The following is an 18,057-nucleotide window of genomic DNA, read 5'->3' as shown; positions in this document are numbered from 1 at the left end:
TACAGATTCTGCTGAAAGCATATCACTTTCACACTGTCATAAAGTTGAAAAATCGTTAAGTTGGCGACAGTTGTAGGTAATTTACCAAGCTCTGGGAAGGGGCCCCTGAATCTGCCATTTTCTTAGGCTCCCATGCAGGGTCAGGACCAGGGGGAGACCAGTGAGATGCCTAGAGTGCAGCATTTAAGGAGGTGCTCACTCTTGCATTTGCTCAAGTGCAGAGTCGCCCCTGAGAGCGAGCACAGCCATACATTTTCTGTCCATGTTATTAATGTGGAAAGATCAGAAATCTTTTCCTGCTAGATAATACTTTAAAATGGCCTTCTGGACATGATAATATCATAGTTGCTAAGAATTACAAGCCAGGCTAGAGGGCAGGCTAGCCCTAACACAGGTTGGTGTGGAAAATGGAAGAGGCAGGGCTTGCTTTTCTTTTTTTTTTTTTTTAATTTTTTTTTTCAACGTTTATTTATTTTTGGGACAGAGAGAGACAGAGCATGAATGGGGGAGGGGCAGAGAGAGAGGGAGACACAGAATCGGAAACAGGCTCCAGGCTCCGAGCCATCAGCCCAGAGCCTGACGCGGGGCTCGAACTCACGGACCGCGAGATCGTGACCTGAGCCAAAGTCGGACGCTCAACCGACTGCGCCACCCAGGCGCCCCCAGGGCTTGCTTTTCAAATTACCTCATGCTGATGCCTGCAAACAATCCCATAAAGCCCCACAGTGTTGACACTTGTTTATTTCTGCTTAAGGAACAGAGGTCACCCCACATAGCATGAGACTTAGCTACAACTCCTTATTAGATCTTCTTGTTAGACCTATTATTGGGCAGCTGACCATTATCAGTATTCTAGAATCATAAGTCTATTCCCCAGGACTTTGTACCCCAGGACTTTGTGATAGTGTCCTGTCAATAATATTCTTTTGCTACTACACTTAGTAAATTTTGCTATAGACTAAATATTCCTCAGTAAGTTTCATCACTCAGTAATAATTCGCTCAATAATTTCGAGCCCCTACTATGTGCTAAGCATTACAGTAGGAATTGGGTGTGCAGTACTGAAAAAAAAAAAACCACATGGACTTTGTCTCAAGGGAGCTTACAAGGGCAAGAGAGAGAAAGAGAGAAACATTAATCAAGCCACATACAAATTTAACCCCTCCTCCCCCCGCCCCCGCCAAGTGTTCTAAGTGCCATAAAGGGTAAGGTCATGGTGCTAAAGGCATGTAACGGGAAGAAAAAGACATCTAGTGGGGAAAAAAGCAACTCAAATTATTAATCATGTTAAAAGACTTTGTTGATTAAGATGACCCTTGTTGACATTATCTCCTCCACACACACGCCCCCGCCCCCCCCCCACTGCTCTTTTGTTTCATGGCTTGTGTTAGTTCGGGTCTTCTGGGAAGCAGATGCCAACACAGAATGAGATGTGCGTGAGACTTGGGGAACATGCCCAGGGAGGATAAAGAGCAGGAAGACAGCAACAGCCTTCAGGCTGTAGAGCAAGTCTGACACCTTGCTTCCCCACCTTGTAAGGAGGGGACAAAGACAGTGGGCAGGAAGCATCTCAGCTTGCATCAAAGAAACTTTTAGGCCAGGCTTGCTGCATGTGAGCCAGGAGGTTCCAGGAGACACTCGTGAGCAACGGGGTTCCAGGAGAATTACCTGGGTTCCACATGTGAACACCCTGTCCTTACTATATATCAGTAGCTCTGCTCCTCCTGCTGGTGAGGGTGGCTCCTTTTTCACCAGCTACTACTGCCTGAGCACAGGCACGCTAATGTGCCCTGGAATCAGCCCGAGTTTGTAGTTCAGGGGGACCTTACTGTGTCCCCTGGCAAGAGTCGCCTCCTTTGGGACCATGACTTCCAGTGCTGCAGGGCCCAGAAATGGATGGGAAGCACAAAGTCCCACAGTGGATCTTTGGAAGTGATGGTAAGTAGGCCCACTCCCTCTTCCACTCATTGGTTCCCAGAAACATTCCCAACGCCTTTGGGGACATGCGTCCTGAAAGATGGTTCTCCCTCCTTTCAGAAGGTTGCTGGCACTTCAGCTGTGCATTGGTTGTTCTAGCCCTCTGTGAGGCTGGTTGCTTCTGGAAGCATGGTGTGTGATACAATCAATGGTTGCATGATCAGGGACCCACTCTCGTACATTTTACTGGGATGTGGGTCACCTGGTTGGATGCTGTTGTGTGGGATTCGATGGTTATGGATCAGGATTTGTATAAGCATCTAGAGTGGTGGTATCTCAGTCCCTGCTCACTCACAGAAAAGGCAAACTCTTAACTTGGGAGTAGGCATTTGTCACTATGAGGACCATATGGTCACTTGAGCATGGAAAATTTAATATAAAACATTATTAGCTATCTCAGGGAAGGGGGGTAGTGAGAGATTGGCTAGTAGGAAGTAAGGAGAACTGTAAAGAACATGGGAATGGGGCATCTGGCTGGATCAGTTGGTAGAGTGTGCAACTCTCAATCTCAGGGTTGTGAGTTGGGGCCCCAAGTTGGGCGTAGAGATTACTTAAAAAAAAAAAAAAAAAAAAGAATACGGCAATAGCAGATACAATGAGTAGCTAATAATCTCCTACTAGGGCTGAGACGGCAATTAACTATGTTCTCCAAGGCCTAATGGTGTATTTCATAGCTGCCACATGCCTATGTCGGGTGGCTGTAAAACAGTTAGTTACCATTTGCCCCTTTAATTTTCAACACTATTCCAGGGCTTGGCTCAAAAAAGTGTCCCCTTGTGGTTAATTGTGGAACACCAGCCTGTGCCTTCCCTTCTGAGGAAGCCAAGACCTGGCTGCAAAGCTTCCGCTTGCACTTTAGGTTCTTCTCTTCGTAAGTCTTCCGCACTCCTCGTTTACAAGGGGTTCACGTCACGGAAGCAGCTGCCTGTTGAAATTTGATCAACCGGCAGGAAGGTTTGAAACTGCATCCCAGAAAGGTGTGAGATTAAAAGCTAGGCATTATCTAGCCCTTGTTTATGACAGTTATCCAAAAGGATAGTTAAATCTCCAGTTATCCAAAGGGATATTTTGAATCTTGCAGACAATGCTATTTATGATTTGCGTGGTAAGCAGAGCCCTCTGTTGGCCAGTGTCTACTTTCACCCAGCCGTGCCACCCATGTCCTTTTCTGCTCTGCCATGGAGCCAGTGGCAAATCTACACTATGTCCCAGTGGGAGTCAGATGCTGGGGACCTGAAAGTCCCAAAGCTGTTAGTCAGTTTCAGTGCTGCGCCCCCAGGGTTTCCTTGCTCTTCCTATCTAGTGAGGTTCTCTCACTTGTTTCCATCTGTAGCCTCCAAACTTGCTGTCCTAGGGCTTGTCAGTTCCCTGAAAGGAAACCTTGAAAACCCCTTCTGACTGAGACCACTTCGCTGAGGTTACTAACAACCTTTCTGCTTACTACACTCGTGCATCCTATCCCCCTGCTTATTTTGCCCTTTTCTGTCTGTCCCTGCAGAGCTCTTGGTGGACTCTCGCCTTCCATGAGTTATGCTGTTGGGTCCACTGGAGTCCAATAGCCTAGGTTCGATTCCCAGCTTCCACTGCTTACTCATTCCTGTCACAGCTCTGAGACAATGGAGAGATTTGAATATGGATTGGGGATGAGTAGATACTATTAAAGAACTACTGGTCATTCAATGTGATAATAGCAGGGCAGTTACTTTTTTAAAAAACGTCCTTACCTAGAATGGGAAGAAATTATATTTGGGATTTGCTTTTAAATACTCCAGTTTAAAGACGAATTGGGGAAGGGAGGGGAGCTGGTGAAACGAGATTGGAAGCATGGTAATAATGATTTAGGCCAGTGATAGATACATTACACATTAGATGGTTAATTCTACTCTTCTCTCTACCTTTGGGTAAGTTTGGAACTTCCTAAAATAAAAAAAAATTGCAAAATGAAAATGGTCTCATTCATAACTTGGATATAGGGTAACATGGGGAAGAATTAGTTGGCTGTAAATAAAGGTTATTTGGGAGAAACAGGAGAGAGTTTGCACTTGACATACAGTGGTTCATGGGGGTACATGGATGTGGCAAACGTAGTGAAAGACCAGCTTCCAAACAGAATATGTTTTGGTGGTACAAAGCTATTGCCTCTTAACCTGAATTCTGCCCTGTGGGCAGTGGGCATAACCTATGTGCTCCTGGCCAGCCTCCCACACTGGTTAGTTAACATTATCAGTCAGCTTCAGCACAAGCTGATTGAGTAAACATGTAGGTTTGAAAGATATGGACAATAGTCCATTTATTTCAGTAACATTGATATTCCTGAGTTCATATGCTCGAAAAGGGAAATTATATCCAATTGGTAAATTTGGAAGAACCCAAACAAATAAGCAAAGTAAAAATAATATTCCTTGATTCTCTTGACTATTTGGACCATTAAGCTTCTGTTTTCATATGTATAGACTGAGTCACAAATTCAGTTAGAGTTTGTAGTTTTAAGTATGACTCAACAGAATTACCTTTTATTTCAAATGTAATACTTATCACAAACTTAAATAGTTTAAACTTAAATAGTTATCACAAACTCCTTTTCAAAAAAGGAGTCATTGCTATGGGTGATTCACAGTAATTGTCAATCAGAATTTCTTACCGTGTAATTTTGATCTTCTGAAGTCAAGGCTGTGGGTACCAAAGATTATTTTGTTAGATTTCTTTGGCTTCTTGTTTTCAGATGAACCAAAAAGAGAGGACAAGTATCTTTCTTCCTGGGGAAAGATTCACATGTGAGGCATTGAGTCTGGATTGGGGGTTGGTGAGATGGACTGTGGCAGGGAGGGACAAGGGACTAAGCAACCCTTCTCTTCTATATTGTTGGGGTGGAGAGTAGGGGAATTGGGGAGGATGGTAACTTTATTGGATTCTAATTCATTCTTACATTTTACCTAGAGGAATGAACCTGAGGAGCATTCAGGGAGATACAGAAGAAAACATTTTGATGAGCAAGCAAAGTGTGTATGCGTGTGTGTGTGTGTGTGTGTGTGTTTGTAGAAATGGTCCTTGTGGTTGTCTTGAGAGTTCAAACTGGAGAGTAGAAATATATTGCCCACAGGGCTGTAGAATCACTATATGGTAGAGAACAATAGTTATCATTTATTGAGTGATTACTATATGCCACATTCTGCCAAACGCCTTCCATGAATGATGCCATCCTAACCTTACAAAAACCACGTGGGGTAGATTTCTCCACTACCAGTATTTTTATAGCAGGGAAAATTGGCACAAACAGGCCAAGATCTCACTTAGCAAATGGCAGAAGTGGGATTTGAATGAAAGCGGTCTACCTGTAGAGCTGGTGACTAACACGACATACTGAGAGAGACAGACTAGCACCAAGGCATCAAGAGATAAAAAAACAAAAAAACAAAAAAACAAAATTAGGGGCTCCTGGGTAGCTCAATCGGTTGAGTGTCCGACTTCGGCTCAGGTCATGATCTCGAGGTTTGTGAGTTTGAGCTGACAGCTCAGAGCCTGGAGCCTGCTTCAGATTCTGTGTCTCCCCCTCTCTCTGCCCCTCCCATGCTCATGCTCTGTCTCTCTCTGTCTCTCAATAATAAATAAACGTTAAAAAAAATTTTTTAATGGAACTATTTAAACACATGCTAAAGAGAAGAGTATAATAAAAGCCAATACCCAGCTTTAATAATGATCTATATTTTCTCAAATTTGTTTATCTCTCTCTCCTACTTGATTTCTAAGTATCTTAGAGTAAATTCCAAATTTCCTGTCATTTCACATCAAGAATTAATTTTGATTTGAAATATTAATGTGAACAGAAAAACATGCAACTCACCAAAGTGGGAGAGTGATCACCATGGCAATGTAAGAAAAGCCCATGTGGCCACCACCAACAGCTCCCACCCATCATTGGTCATAAGACACACAAGCCCCACCCACGGGCTACAAACGTGTGCTTTGCTTGGCATGTAGGGTACCTGTTTTGGAGAAAGATGCATCAGACTCTCAGAACCGAATTCATGAAACCAACTCCTTTCCCTCTGAATCCACGTCCAAAAAGAAGTCTAAAAATTGGATTTTTCTGTGCAGCTTTGCCTGAGGGGAATTAATGGGCTGCTCTGGTCCATTGAAATGTTTAGCCACTGCGAGAGTTTTGTGTAAGTCTACACCACGTACTTCAATTCCTAGTGAGTTTATGAGCATGACTCAGCATCCTTGAATTTGAGGCCTCTCAAGAGAGGAATAGTAAGTTTGAGGTTTTAGACATGCCAGCCCGAATGCCAGCCTCCAGGCCGTGGGAAGTGCTGATTCTACTTTCTGCGTGGTCTTCCCCATTTGCCTTTGCTGCCCTAACTCAGCAGCTCAATCCTCAAATCCCCATGAAGCTACCGTCATCCTTTTATTTTAAAGGTAACTTATTTATTAAGAATATAACATATCTTTTTGATTGTACTAGTATTTTTTTTAATGTTTATTTTTGAGAGACACAGAGACAGAGCACGAGTGGGGAGGGGCAGAGAGAGACAGGGAGACACAGAATCCTATGCAGGCTCCAGGCTCTGAGCTGGCAGCATAGAGCCGGACATGGGGCTCGAACCCACGAACCGCGAGATCATGCCCTGAGCTGAAGTCAGACGCTTAACCGATTGAGCCACCCAGGTGACCCTGTACTAGTATTTTTATTGGAATTGCTATTTGTAAATGTTCTGATCACAGCATTATATATTTTGAGTGGTCTACACTTAGTTCTATGTTTCTACGGGGAAAATAATCAGAAACACCTGCCTCTCTCCCTGTCTCTCTCTCTCTCATAGATGGGTTCTTACTTTTTTGCTTCTTTCTTTAATGTGGCAAAATATATATAATATAAAATTTCCATTGTAACTATTTTTAGGTGTATGGTCCTTATTTATTTATGATCCCTCATTCATTCATTAAGTCTACCCCAAGGCAGAATACCACTTGCTAAAATAACTGAGGATAAATTCAAATAGGCATTATGTTCATGCTATCCAAAAATTAAATTTCCAAAATCCAAGAATGCTTGAAAAACATCCACAGTATATCAAGATACAATAGAATTAAATTAATACACAATGAATGCCTGATATTACACATTTAGGCACTGTCTAGAAAGATCGAGTGGAAACTCTTCTGTTGATTTGTATATATTTTTGGATGATCTAGGGATTTTTTTTTAATTTTTTTTAAACGTTTATTTATTTTTGAGACAGAGAGAGACAGAGCATGAACGGGGGAGGGTCAGAGAGAGGGAGACACAGAATCCGAAACAGGCTCCAGGCTCCAACCTGTCAGCACAGAGCCCGACGCGGGGCTTGAACTCACGGACCGTGAGATCATGACCTGAGCCGAAGTCGGCCACTCAACCGACTGAGCCACCCAGGCGCCCCATCTAGGGATTTTTTTGGAGACAATTTATAAAATAGATCTTTGTTTTACAAACACCACACACTTCAAATGTGGTTTATTTCCATTTCAAGTACTGTTTTAGATCACATTTACACGAAGCTTCAGGTATGTATTTTTTGGCTCAGAAATCCAAATTCTTGTATGAAATTCGAAATGCTGGGCCTCAAATTTAAAAGTTTTTCAGTCTGAAGTAACTACTGAAGAGGGAAAAAAAGAAAATTGCATTCTTTTTTTTAATGAAGAGATTAACATTTTTTAAGGTTATTTATTTTTGAGAGAGACAGAGAGAATGAGTAGCAGAGGGGCAGAGAGAGAAGCAGAGAAAATCCCAAGCAGGCTCTGCACTGTCAGCACGGAGCCGGATATGGGACTTGAACTCCCAAATTGTGAGGTCATGATCTGAGCCGAAACCAAGAGTCAGAGGCTTAACCAACTGAGCCACCCAGGCACCCTGAGAAAATTGCATTCTTGAAGAAAAAGGTAAAGATTAAAAATTTAAATTTCATTATATAATAACTTTTAAATGTGTTTTGAAATTTAGAAGGCATTTTATACATTATTCTCAAATTTGGAATGCTTTAGAAAAATAATGACATTTATAAATGGCTCTTTTATCAGAGGGGGGGAAGGGGGATAGTGACTTAACTCCTAGTTGTCTAGAAGAGGAAGTTTTGCTCTTAGGCATTTTATCTTATCTCATCTTATCTTATCTTATGATTTTTTTTTTAAGTAGGCTTCATGCCCAGTGCAGAGCCCAGCGCACATGCTGAGATCAGGACCCTGAGATCAAGACCACTGCTTAATCTCCCGGGCCACCTAGGCATGTTGCTATTGGGCATATTTTATTTTATTTTTTGTTTTTATTATTATTTTTAAAATCAAAACTGGAATTTTTTTTTCAATTTTTTTTTCAACGTTTATTTATTTTTGGGACAGAGAGAGAGCATGAACGGGGGAGGGGCAGAGAGAGAGGGAGACACAGAATTGGAAACAGGCTCCAGGCTCTGAGCCATCAGCCCAGAGCCTGATGCGGGGCTCGAACCCACGGACTGCGAGATCGTGACCTGGCTGAAGTCGGACGCTCAACCGACTGCGCCACCCAGGCGCCCCTTTTTTTCAAATTTAAATAGAGCTTGATTTAAACCTAAGGACAGAATGTCTTAATAAACATCAAAAAAGAAGAGTTTTTATATTTTATCTTTATATATAAGTTCTATATATATCTATATATATAGGTTCTAGACAACTTATTTATTTTTGACAGAGAAAGACAGAGCGTGAGTCAGGGAGGGGCAGAGAGGGAGACACAGACTCCAAAGCAGGCTCCAGGCTCTGAGCTGTCAGCACAGAGCCCGACGAAGGGCTCGAACTCACGGACCGTGAGATCATGACCTGAGCTGAAGTTGGACACTCAGCCGACTGAGCCACCCAGGCACCCCTATGTTTTATCTTTAAAAACAAGAATGTAAAAGGTCAGTACACTTGAGAATTTTGGTATGACATGGGAGTCTTTTGGACACACAGAATACAAAGGCATATTTTATTTTATTTTATTTTATTTTATTTTATTTATTTTTTTAATCTTTGTTTATTTTTGAGAGAGAGAGAGAGAGAGAGAGAGAGAGAGACAGAGTGCAAGCGGGGGAGGAACAGAGAGAGAGGGAGACACAGAACCCGAAGCAGGTCCCAGGCTCCAAGCTGTCAGCACAGAGCCCGATGTGGGGTTCAAACTCACAAACCGTGAGATCATGACCTGAGCTGAAGTCGGACACTTAACTGACTGAGCCACCCAAGTGCCCCACGAAGGCATATTTTAAACTGACTCTTTTTCTTTCCTTCTTTGAAGGTTCTGGTATCTTAACTATTTCATGGTTTTTGGACTATTCTCTTTGCTTCCAAGTTCTATTTCTCTTTGAGAACTCCAGATTATGCTGGCTAATTGTGGTGGAGGGGCGGTGGGGCCGAAAGGATCTTATTTGTTTAAATATCCTTTAATTCACAGAAATTTAGCTTCAAACAAATATATTTGCACTGTTATTCTTTCTGTCACCAAATACCAAACACATTAAAGCAAAATATTCAGATGCAATTCTTCACATTTTAGCAATAAAAGAGGAATGGTTTTTATTAGGTGTTTTTAAATAAAAGTTTGTTTGGAGTGTCCCTTTCCAAATAGATAATCATTTTGGAGACCCTGAAATCTCTGAGCATTATTTTTATTTCAATATACTTTTAATGGTGTGTGAATCACACAACTCTAAACTCCTTTTGAAGAAAAATACTCTTACAAACAGAAGTTATCTTCTATGTTTAAAGGAGTTGCTTACTGTTGTACATAATTTTGTACCTATTCAGCGTCTACTACTTGAACAGGAACATAGATTTTTAAATATAAATAGTTTGACTCACCTTGTAGAAAATGAATTTAGCCTGAGGACAGAGTAACAACGTTTTAATAATATCCAGGTACTCAAAAGTGAAGCCTTCTACAGTAGAGGGTTAATTTTAATATAACGGACGCATCCAGGGAAGAGTTCTTTTTTTTTTTTTTTTAATTTTTCTTTCTTTTATGTTTATTTATTCTGAGAGAGAGAATGAGACAGCACAAGTCGGGGAGAGGGGCAGAAGGAGAGGGAGAGAAAATCCCAAGCAGGCTCCACACAGCTCAGAGCCTGATGCGGGGCTCAATCTCACAACCACTGCAAGATCATGACCTGACTGAAATTGAGAGTCAGAGGCTTAACCTCCTGAGCCACCCCGGTGCCCCAGGAAAGAGGTCTTTTTAACCCATTTTAAAAAATTCAGGTGAGGGGCACCTGGGTGGCTCAGTCAATTAAGTGTCCGACTTCGGCTCAGGTCATGATCTCACAGTTCGTGAGTTTGAGCCCCACATTGGGCTCTGTGCTGACAGCTCAGAGCCTGCAGCCTGCTTTGGATTCTGTGTCTCCCTCTCTCTCTGCCCCTCCTCCCCCAAAAAATAAACAGTAAAAAAAGTTTTTTAAATAAACTTAAAAAATCCAGGTGAAATCGACTTACCATTAACAATTTTAAATAAACAATTCAGTGGCATTTAGTATATTCACAACCTCCACCTCTGTCCAGTTCCAAAACATTCCCCAAAGGAAACTCCATATCCATTAAGCAGTCGTTCCTCATTTCCTCTCCTCTCAGCCCTGGCGACAACCAGATGAGCTTCGGCCTCTTTGGATTTACCTATTTTGGACATATCATGTAAATTAATCACACAATACGTGACCTTTCGTGTCTGCCTGTTTTTCACCTACCATAATGTTTTTGTAGTTCATCCACATCGTAGCTTGGATTTTTAATATGTTTAATATGGGTGGGATTGCCTCCACTGGTGAATACAGTTCCTTGAGCCATATTTCTAGAATATTCCCTTCTAAGCATAGAAGGCTTTAGTGATGATGCCTGGGAGTCTTTATTATTTTACCGCAATTAAAAAATAAATCTACATATTTTATCAAGTAATCTGATAAAAGAGTTCCTGGCATGTCCAGAAGGAGGAGATTCTGAGCTTACAAAACAACCCACAGGGATGGATTTAGGTATAGGGGTTGCGAGGCAGTGGATATTATGGTCCTCCCTCCGGAAGAAAGGTGTTGTCAGACAGCTTGTGGAAATGCTGGCAGCAGACAGCCCTCAGCTGTCAGCCCCCTTCCTGGACAACCTCAACCAAAGACAGTGGCCTCAGCCAAGGTCACGTTCTCTTCCTCGGTGGCCCTCATGCAGAGGATGATCATCATGAGGGTGTAAACCACCGTCTCATACTTCCCCGTGGAGTCTCTGTAGGGCTGAGGTTTGGTCCTGCTCTTTCTTCCCCTTCTCTTCCACAGGTGCTGATTCCATGGGTGCTCCCTGCTAAACCTTGGTGACATCCACTCATTTTCCTCCCTGATGTGACTTCTCCAGAGATGGGAGGCATGTTAGCTGTCCATCCTGGGTCACTTAGGGTGACTGATAATGCTGAGGTTGGCTCGAGATACTGGCTTGTTTCAGAACTTGTCTGTTTTCTTTTTTTTTTTTTTTTTAATTTTTTTTTCAACGTTTATTTATTTTTGGGACAGAGAGAGACAGAGCATGAACGGGGAAGGGGCAGAGAGAGAGGGAGACACAGAATCGGAAACAGGCTCCAGGCTCTGAGCCATCAGCCCAGAGCCTGACGCGGGGCTCGAACTCACGGACCGCGAGATCGTGACCTGGCTGAAGTCGGACGCTCAACCGACTGCGCCACCCAGGCGCCCCAGAACTTGTCTGTTTTCTAAAAGGAAGACGGTGCCCTTCAGGTCTCTATTGCATTTGGGTAGCTCGTGAATGGGCTCTTCAAAAATTAAACATAACTTCGTGCAAACTCTGGGTTCACTAAACAGCTCTTTTTCTGTTTTCATGTATTTAGTCAACGTATTTGTTAAGTGCCTACTATGTGTCTGCACTGTTCTAGATGTTGTGATACAGGATATCCTTCTATGTTGAGTCCCTACCATGGATCTGCACGGTTGTAGATAGTGCAAAGAACCAAACAAAGTTCTTGTCTTCATGGATAAAACCCACATTCTAGTTCACCATTGTATGCCCAGTGCCTGGCTCAATAAACACTTGTTGAACGACTATATGAACGACATCTGCTTGACCTACGTTGTTACAAGCAGATCTTTCCTGTGGAATGCACTCATGATGTGCTGTTGTAGCTTAAGTATTTTGGTTTTCTCATTTTTCCTGCCCTGCATGTGCCTTTGCCTCCAACTCTCAAGAATTGTCAATAAATTTTTAAAGTATACTAGTTGTTTGCAAAGAAGATTCTAGAGTTTTTCCTGCCACGGAGAAATCTGACAACATGGGCCAGCAGTTCGGCCTTGAACACAAGCAGCTGATGGGTCTGTGAGTCACCATTTGCCCCAGGGGACTTCCTAGTCACCGACATCAGGTGCCCAAGAACTCTTGGTAAATGTCAGATGCTACTGTTTGTGGTGGGTGGTGTTGATGTCACCTAGGCGGTAGGAACAATCTAGCATCACTCTAAAAAAAGGAACGGTTGCTACTCTTCTGCGAATGAGGTCTGAAACAGGAAACGGGTCTGAAACGGGTCTGAAAGCCGAGGGTCTGGTGACACCGTTATTCCTAACCAAGGCCCAATTTACCAAAAACAGGGAAATCATACAGGTATTTAACTTCTGGGAAGATAAGCACTACAAAAACACAGATATAACAATCCTTTAAAAATTGATAAATAGAAGAGTCACATCACTTAAAATGAGTGGGGTACTATTATATGCATTAATTGGATAGACACCTAAGACCTATTATTAGGTGGAAAAAGCTGGCAGATTAATGTGTGCCTTTTCTATTAAAACAAAACACTACCATAAATAATGACACACACAGTGATGTTATATAGACAACACAGGGGCACATAAGTGCGTGTCTGTCCAGAAACAGGTTGGTACCATACTGATAATAAGGTTACCCTGGACAGGATGGAAAGTGAAAGGAGTGTGGGTCATGGTCAGAAGGAACTTACCCTGTAATATTTCAACTTTTTTAGAGGAACGTTTCATTTATAAGTTTTAAAACTTAAAATTAATTTTAAAAGAAAAATGTTAATAATTGTTAGAGCAGGCTAACAGTATACATGATTCTTCGTAAGGCACAGGACATTAACCTCCTGATCACGTTCGTTAAGTGGATGTGGTTCCTTGGCTTTCTAGAATATCATGTCTGAAACAGACCACGTAAAAGATGCCCACGCAAGGCAGAGTTACAAACATGAAAAGAAGTATTGCCATAGGTAAGCCCAATAACATTGGAATCCACATTTGCCCAACAGGCCTATACTGGATTTAATCAATAGTGTTGTGGGTGGCTCAGTCAGGTAAGCGTCAGACTTCAGCTTAGGTCATGGTCTTGCAGTTGGTGAGTTCAAGCCCCACGTTGGGCTCTCTGCTGTCAGCAATGAGCCTGCTTCGACGAGCCCCTCCCTTGCTTGTACTCTCTCTCTCTCTTTCAAAACTAAATAAGCATTAAAAAACAATAGCTGTTGGGATGATTACTGAGGATGATGAGATTATGCACAATGCTTGGCTGGCTAAAATGTAACACGGAGATCTCTGGTGGGCTGCAGTTAAGCTTGGAGGGGGTGCGGGCACCTTGGAATGCCCAGGCCTGCATAGCCCCCCTGCCTGCAGAATGCCTGGGCGGCCCTGACAAGTGTTTCTGCAGTCCTTGGGGAACTCTGTTCTCTCTACATTGTATTCTCAGTTTAGCAGAACAGTAGGACACATAGGCCCTTGCTGCCCACCTCTGATTTTATTAGTCTCTTGTGCTTGTTCACCTTTAAGTCGTGTGCCCTTTGTTCCTGCACGCCTGGAATGTCATACGCCCTCTGTGCACAAGCCCACTAAGATTTATGATTAACCTGACACCACAATAAACGAGAATACGAGTGAGGCGAACGGGGTCTTTGTCTGCAAACTTTGACCCCCAGGCCTTCTCCTGTCTCTCCTAGCAAAGTGTGGAGTAATCTTCCCTCCGTGAGCACAGGGTTTGCCGTCCATTCCTGGCAAGTGGTGCCCCGTGTGAGCGCTTGAGACCGACCCGAAGGGACGCTCGAAAATGAAAGTCTGCGCAGTAAGTCGTCGGCTTCTCTTCCGAGAAGAGCCGAGTTCTGGAACTTTTCAGGCCTGGGTTTTGTTTTCCTTTTCTCTTTACTCTCGTGCGTTATTAAGACTTTCTACGTGGGGCAGCCTCATGCTCTGAACAAAGGCGATATATCAAGGTCCTAAAGCAGTGACTTGAAGCCAATGGGGCAGATAGAAATGAGAAACAATTACAGCATATGCTTCGGGTTGCCTTAGATATTAACCCATGGCTTCCCCAAAACGGCACTCTGGATGTCGACGTCTGGCAACGTGTGGGTGCCAATCTGAAACGGAAGCATGAACAGGGTTATAAGTTCCCTCTTTCTGCCCTAACAACACGGGGGTCAGTGCGAGCAGCTTTGGCTCCTTCACACGTGGATGTTCTTCCTGATGCATCCCTTCCTCCGGGTAAGGGCCTCGTGGAGGCTGTTACTTTACCTGTCTGTCCTGAGAAAGAGGTGAAAAGGACTCCTCAAGCCATTGGGAATGTAGGTAGCTTCCCGCTGCCTCCACCCGAATGGGGGGGACCCCCCTTCTGTTCCCATGCCCCCACCAAGATCTCCATGTTACATTTTAGCTAGCCAAGCATTGTGTATAATCTCGCCATCCTCCGTAATAACCCCAACAGATAGTGTTGAACTTCGATATTTCTAAGGTGCTTTATGCTTTTTAAACCATTTCATTTGAATCTCACAGTTGTATCTAGTTCAGTAGGGCCAGATTCATCGTCTCCATTTCACAGATTGGAAAACTGCGGTTCAGAAAAATGACTTGCCTAAGATCAAAGCCAGTAAAGGGGCAGGGCACCTACAGCTTCCAAGAGCTGAAAGCCTTCTGTAATTCATCCACTCGATAAATTCAACTCCAGTAGTTAATAGTAGCTGCCAGACCCGAGAGTTCATCTTTTTGCTGGCTGAGTTCACATTTTGGCAGGCCTCTCTACCGACTTTCTGCTTGAACCTAAGTGGGTTGATGCACATTCAAAAACCAGTTTTAGAACCTAGTGCATTCACCCAAGGGGATTTCCAGCTAGTGGGAAGTTTGCCGTCCAGGGCAACACTCAGCCTCCGTCCTGCCACAGATGCAAGTGATAAATGGCCTGGTGCCGGGCTGGATGCCACAGCCCCGTGCTGCCTGCCAGTAGCTGCTACTTTTGTCATGTTAGTTTTTCATGATGGGTCCACATCCAGTCTCCCCAGCTAAGTCACAGTCACAGGAACCTCCTTTTCCGCTTCCTATCCTTCGGTAGCCAGCCTGTCAACGAACACACACTTGATAAACTCCCTCCGCCTTATAATGAAGCCACAACAGGACACGCTTATGTGTAGCAACACATTTAAAAAATTAACCCACTGCCCATGAGAATCGACACTTCTGAAAATAAACTCTTGCTCTTCCTCCTCACCCCTGCAAAACTGCTCCCCCTACACTCTTCTCTATCTCAATCAATGGCAATTCAACCTTTGTAGCTGGTCGGCCCTCACCTAGAGTCACTTCTTTCTTTTTTCGCACCCTATTTCCAATCCTTTAGCAACTCTTGTTGGCTCTACCTTCAAATTCCGTCCACGGGGTGCCTGGGTGGCTCAGTCAGTTAAGCGTCTGGCTTCGGCTCAGGTCATGATCTCACTGTTCGTGAGTTCGAGTCCCACGTCGGGCTCTGTGCAGACAGCTCGGAGCCTGGAGCCTGCTTCGGATTCTGTGTCTCCCTCTTTCTCTGTCCTCCCTGCTCGCGCTCTGTCTCTCAAAAATAAATAAAAATTAAAACAACAACAATAACAGCAAACAACAAATTCTATCCAGAGTCCATACCACCTCTACTGCTCTCTCCATGGTACATCACCTGGATCATTAGAATGGCCTCCATTTGTATCTCCCTAAACAGCCCTTTGCAGCCAGTTTCTTCTCAAGATAGCAGCCAAAGGATCCTGTTAACCACCCAGGCAGACCACATCACTCCCTCTACTCAAAACCCTCCAACTCGGAGCTTAGCTCGGCAAAACCCAGCATCCTTGCACAGTCTTACGTGGTCCCTGATTCCATCATTTCCTTTTACTCTTCCTACTGGCCCACACCTCTCCAGGGCCCCTAGAGTTCTCTTTCTCATGCACCCTATGGTTTATTCTCTCTCCTCTGGGATTCTGCACATAGTCTCACTCTCCCTGAAATGCTCTTCCCTGTGATATCATAGCTGGCTTGCTCATCTTCAAGTCTTGGCTTAAACGTCACCATATCAGGAGGCTTTCTGTGACCACCCTATATAAAACTACGGACAACATCCCTCTCCCCACTACACACACACACACACACACACACACACACACACACACACACCCCTTCCTGGCACTTCTTGTGCCTTCTTTTCCTCCATAGCCCACATTACCTACTAACACACTAAAGAACACACTTGTTTTGTTTGTCTAACTCTCTGCCTAGAATTCTCCAAGAGAATAGGGATTTTTGTTTCTTTTGTTCGCTGCTGTATCCCTAGCGCCTGGTACAAGTCTGGCACATAACAGATGCTTATAAAGTATTTGCTGAGTAAATCAGACTGGCAAAGATGAAAAATTAGATGGTAGCTTGACTGGTGGGGGCGTACGGGAATAGATGCTTTCACATGTTGCTGTCAGAGCACAAATTGGAATTGCCTCCTTGGAGAGCAATCACAAGATCCATCAAAATTTAAAAAGGCATCTTACCTATGATCCAGCCTTTAGCTGCCAAGCATTTACTCAATAGATGTATGTGTTGTTGTTGTGTTTAAGTTTATTTATTTGGAGCAGAGAGAGAGAGAGAGAGAGAGACCTCCTGGATCACAGGAACCATCCCTGAGATGGTAACCTAAGCCTAAATCAAGAGTCCTAGCTTAACAGACTGAGCCACCCAGTGCCCTGCAGCATTATTTTAGTGACAAAAAGTTGGAATGAACTTAAACGTCCCTGAATAGGGGGTCCGGTTGAATCATATACGGGCATCAGTATGACTCCACAATATATAACTGTTAAAGTGATAAAGGAAGAAACACACGGCTTGATGTGGTACAGTCTACATGATGTACTGAGTGGAACAAGCCAGGGCAGAAATATGTGGAGTATGTCACCCTTTGGGTGCAAAAAGGAGGGGGGGTGTAAGTACATATACTTGCAAGTTCCTACAAGCATAAAAAAGAGTATAAATAGCGCTGGAAAATTGCAAGGAACTAATGATAGGGGTTGCCCACACACTCCCCCCCCCCTTTTTAAGGGAGTTATTTAAGGACCAGTGACCCTGAAAACGACTTAAAAAATCATCGCGATATAGTACTCTTAAAAAACCTACTTCTGGAAGTGCCTGGCTGGCTCAGGTGGGGGACCGTGGGGCTCTTGCTCTCGGGGGTTTGAGCCCCACGTTGGGTGTGGCGATGACTTAAAAAATAAAAGATCTTAAAAAAAACAACAACCCAGAAACCCACTTCTGTAATGTGTCAATGCGTGCTCTTCTGGTAGCTTTTACTCTGTGTGGAGCTGACGCGGTAAAAATCCGCCCTAAGCACTGCTCTGAAGGCACGGGAGTAGGAAGGAGGACCTTTTATTTCCTCCGGGAGTGAAGCCAATAAAAAGTATGAATAGATTCAGGCCAACCTCGTGCTAGGCGACTGGGGGCCTGCCCCGCCTTCCCCCCAGCCGGGGCTGCCCGTCGGTGCTGCCCTCCGCCTGGAGTCCCTGCTTCCTCCTTAGAGGGCAGCAGCAGAGCGTGTCGGGGACGCATGCGTCCCAATTTGCGCCCGGGGAATTAAAAGAAAAGAGGGGGGAAAAAGCCCCAGCGCAACACGCGCCCCAAACAAAACCCAAGTGCAGGAAAGCGCGCGGCCGCGCAGACCTGGGCCGTGCAGGCGTCTCGGTCTCGCCCGCGTCCCCGGCCGCGGCGTGATGCGCACGGACTGGCCCGCGACGCCCGGCCCCGCGACTGTCCCCGCACCTGGACGCCGGCCGGGTGGCCGCGCCCCAGCCGC

General features: G+C 44.2%; 1 protein-coding gene across 1 annotated transcript in view; it reads left to right on the top strand.

Moving 5' to 3' along the window:
- The first annotated feature begins 13,931 nt into the window (after positions 1-13,931).
- The window catches only part of MREG (melanoregulin), a 63,369-nt gene continuing 59,243 nt past the window's right edge, over positions 13,932-18,057 (top strand). Inside the window, exon 1 of the mRNA XM_040476176.1 lies at positions 13,932-14,058. The gene's annotated coding sequence lies outside the window, so the exon portion shown is untranslated. The remainder of the gene's footprint in view (positions 14,059-18,057) is intronic.

Source organism: Herpailurus yagouaroundi, unplaced genomic scaffold (genome assembly GCF_014898765.1).
Source record: "Herpailurus yagouaroundi ecotype Mexico unplaced genomic scaffold, PumYag 140, whole genome shotgun sequence".
NCBI classification, from domain to species: domain Eukaryota; kingdom Metazoa; phylum Chordata; class Mammalia; order Carnivora; family Felidae; genus Herpailurus; species Herpailurus yagouaroundi.
Note: the sequence above shows the minus strand (reverse complement) of the source record. Positions and strands in the feature narration are given on the sequence as shown.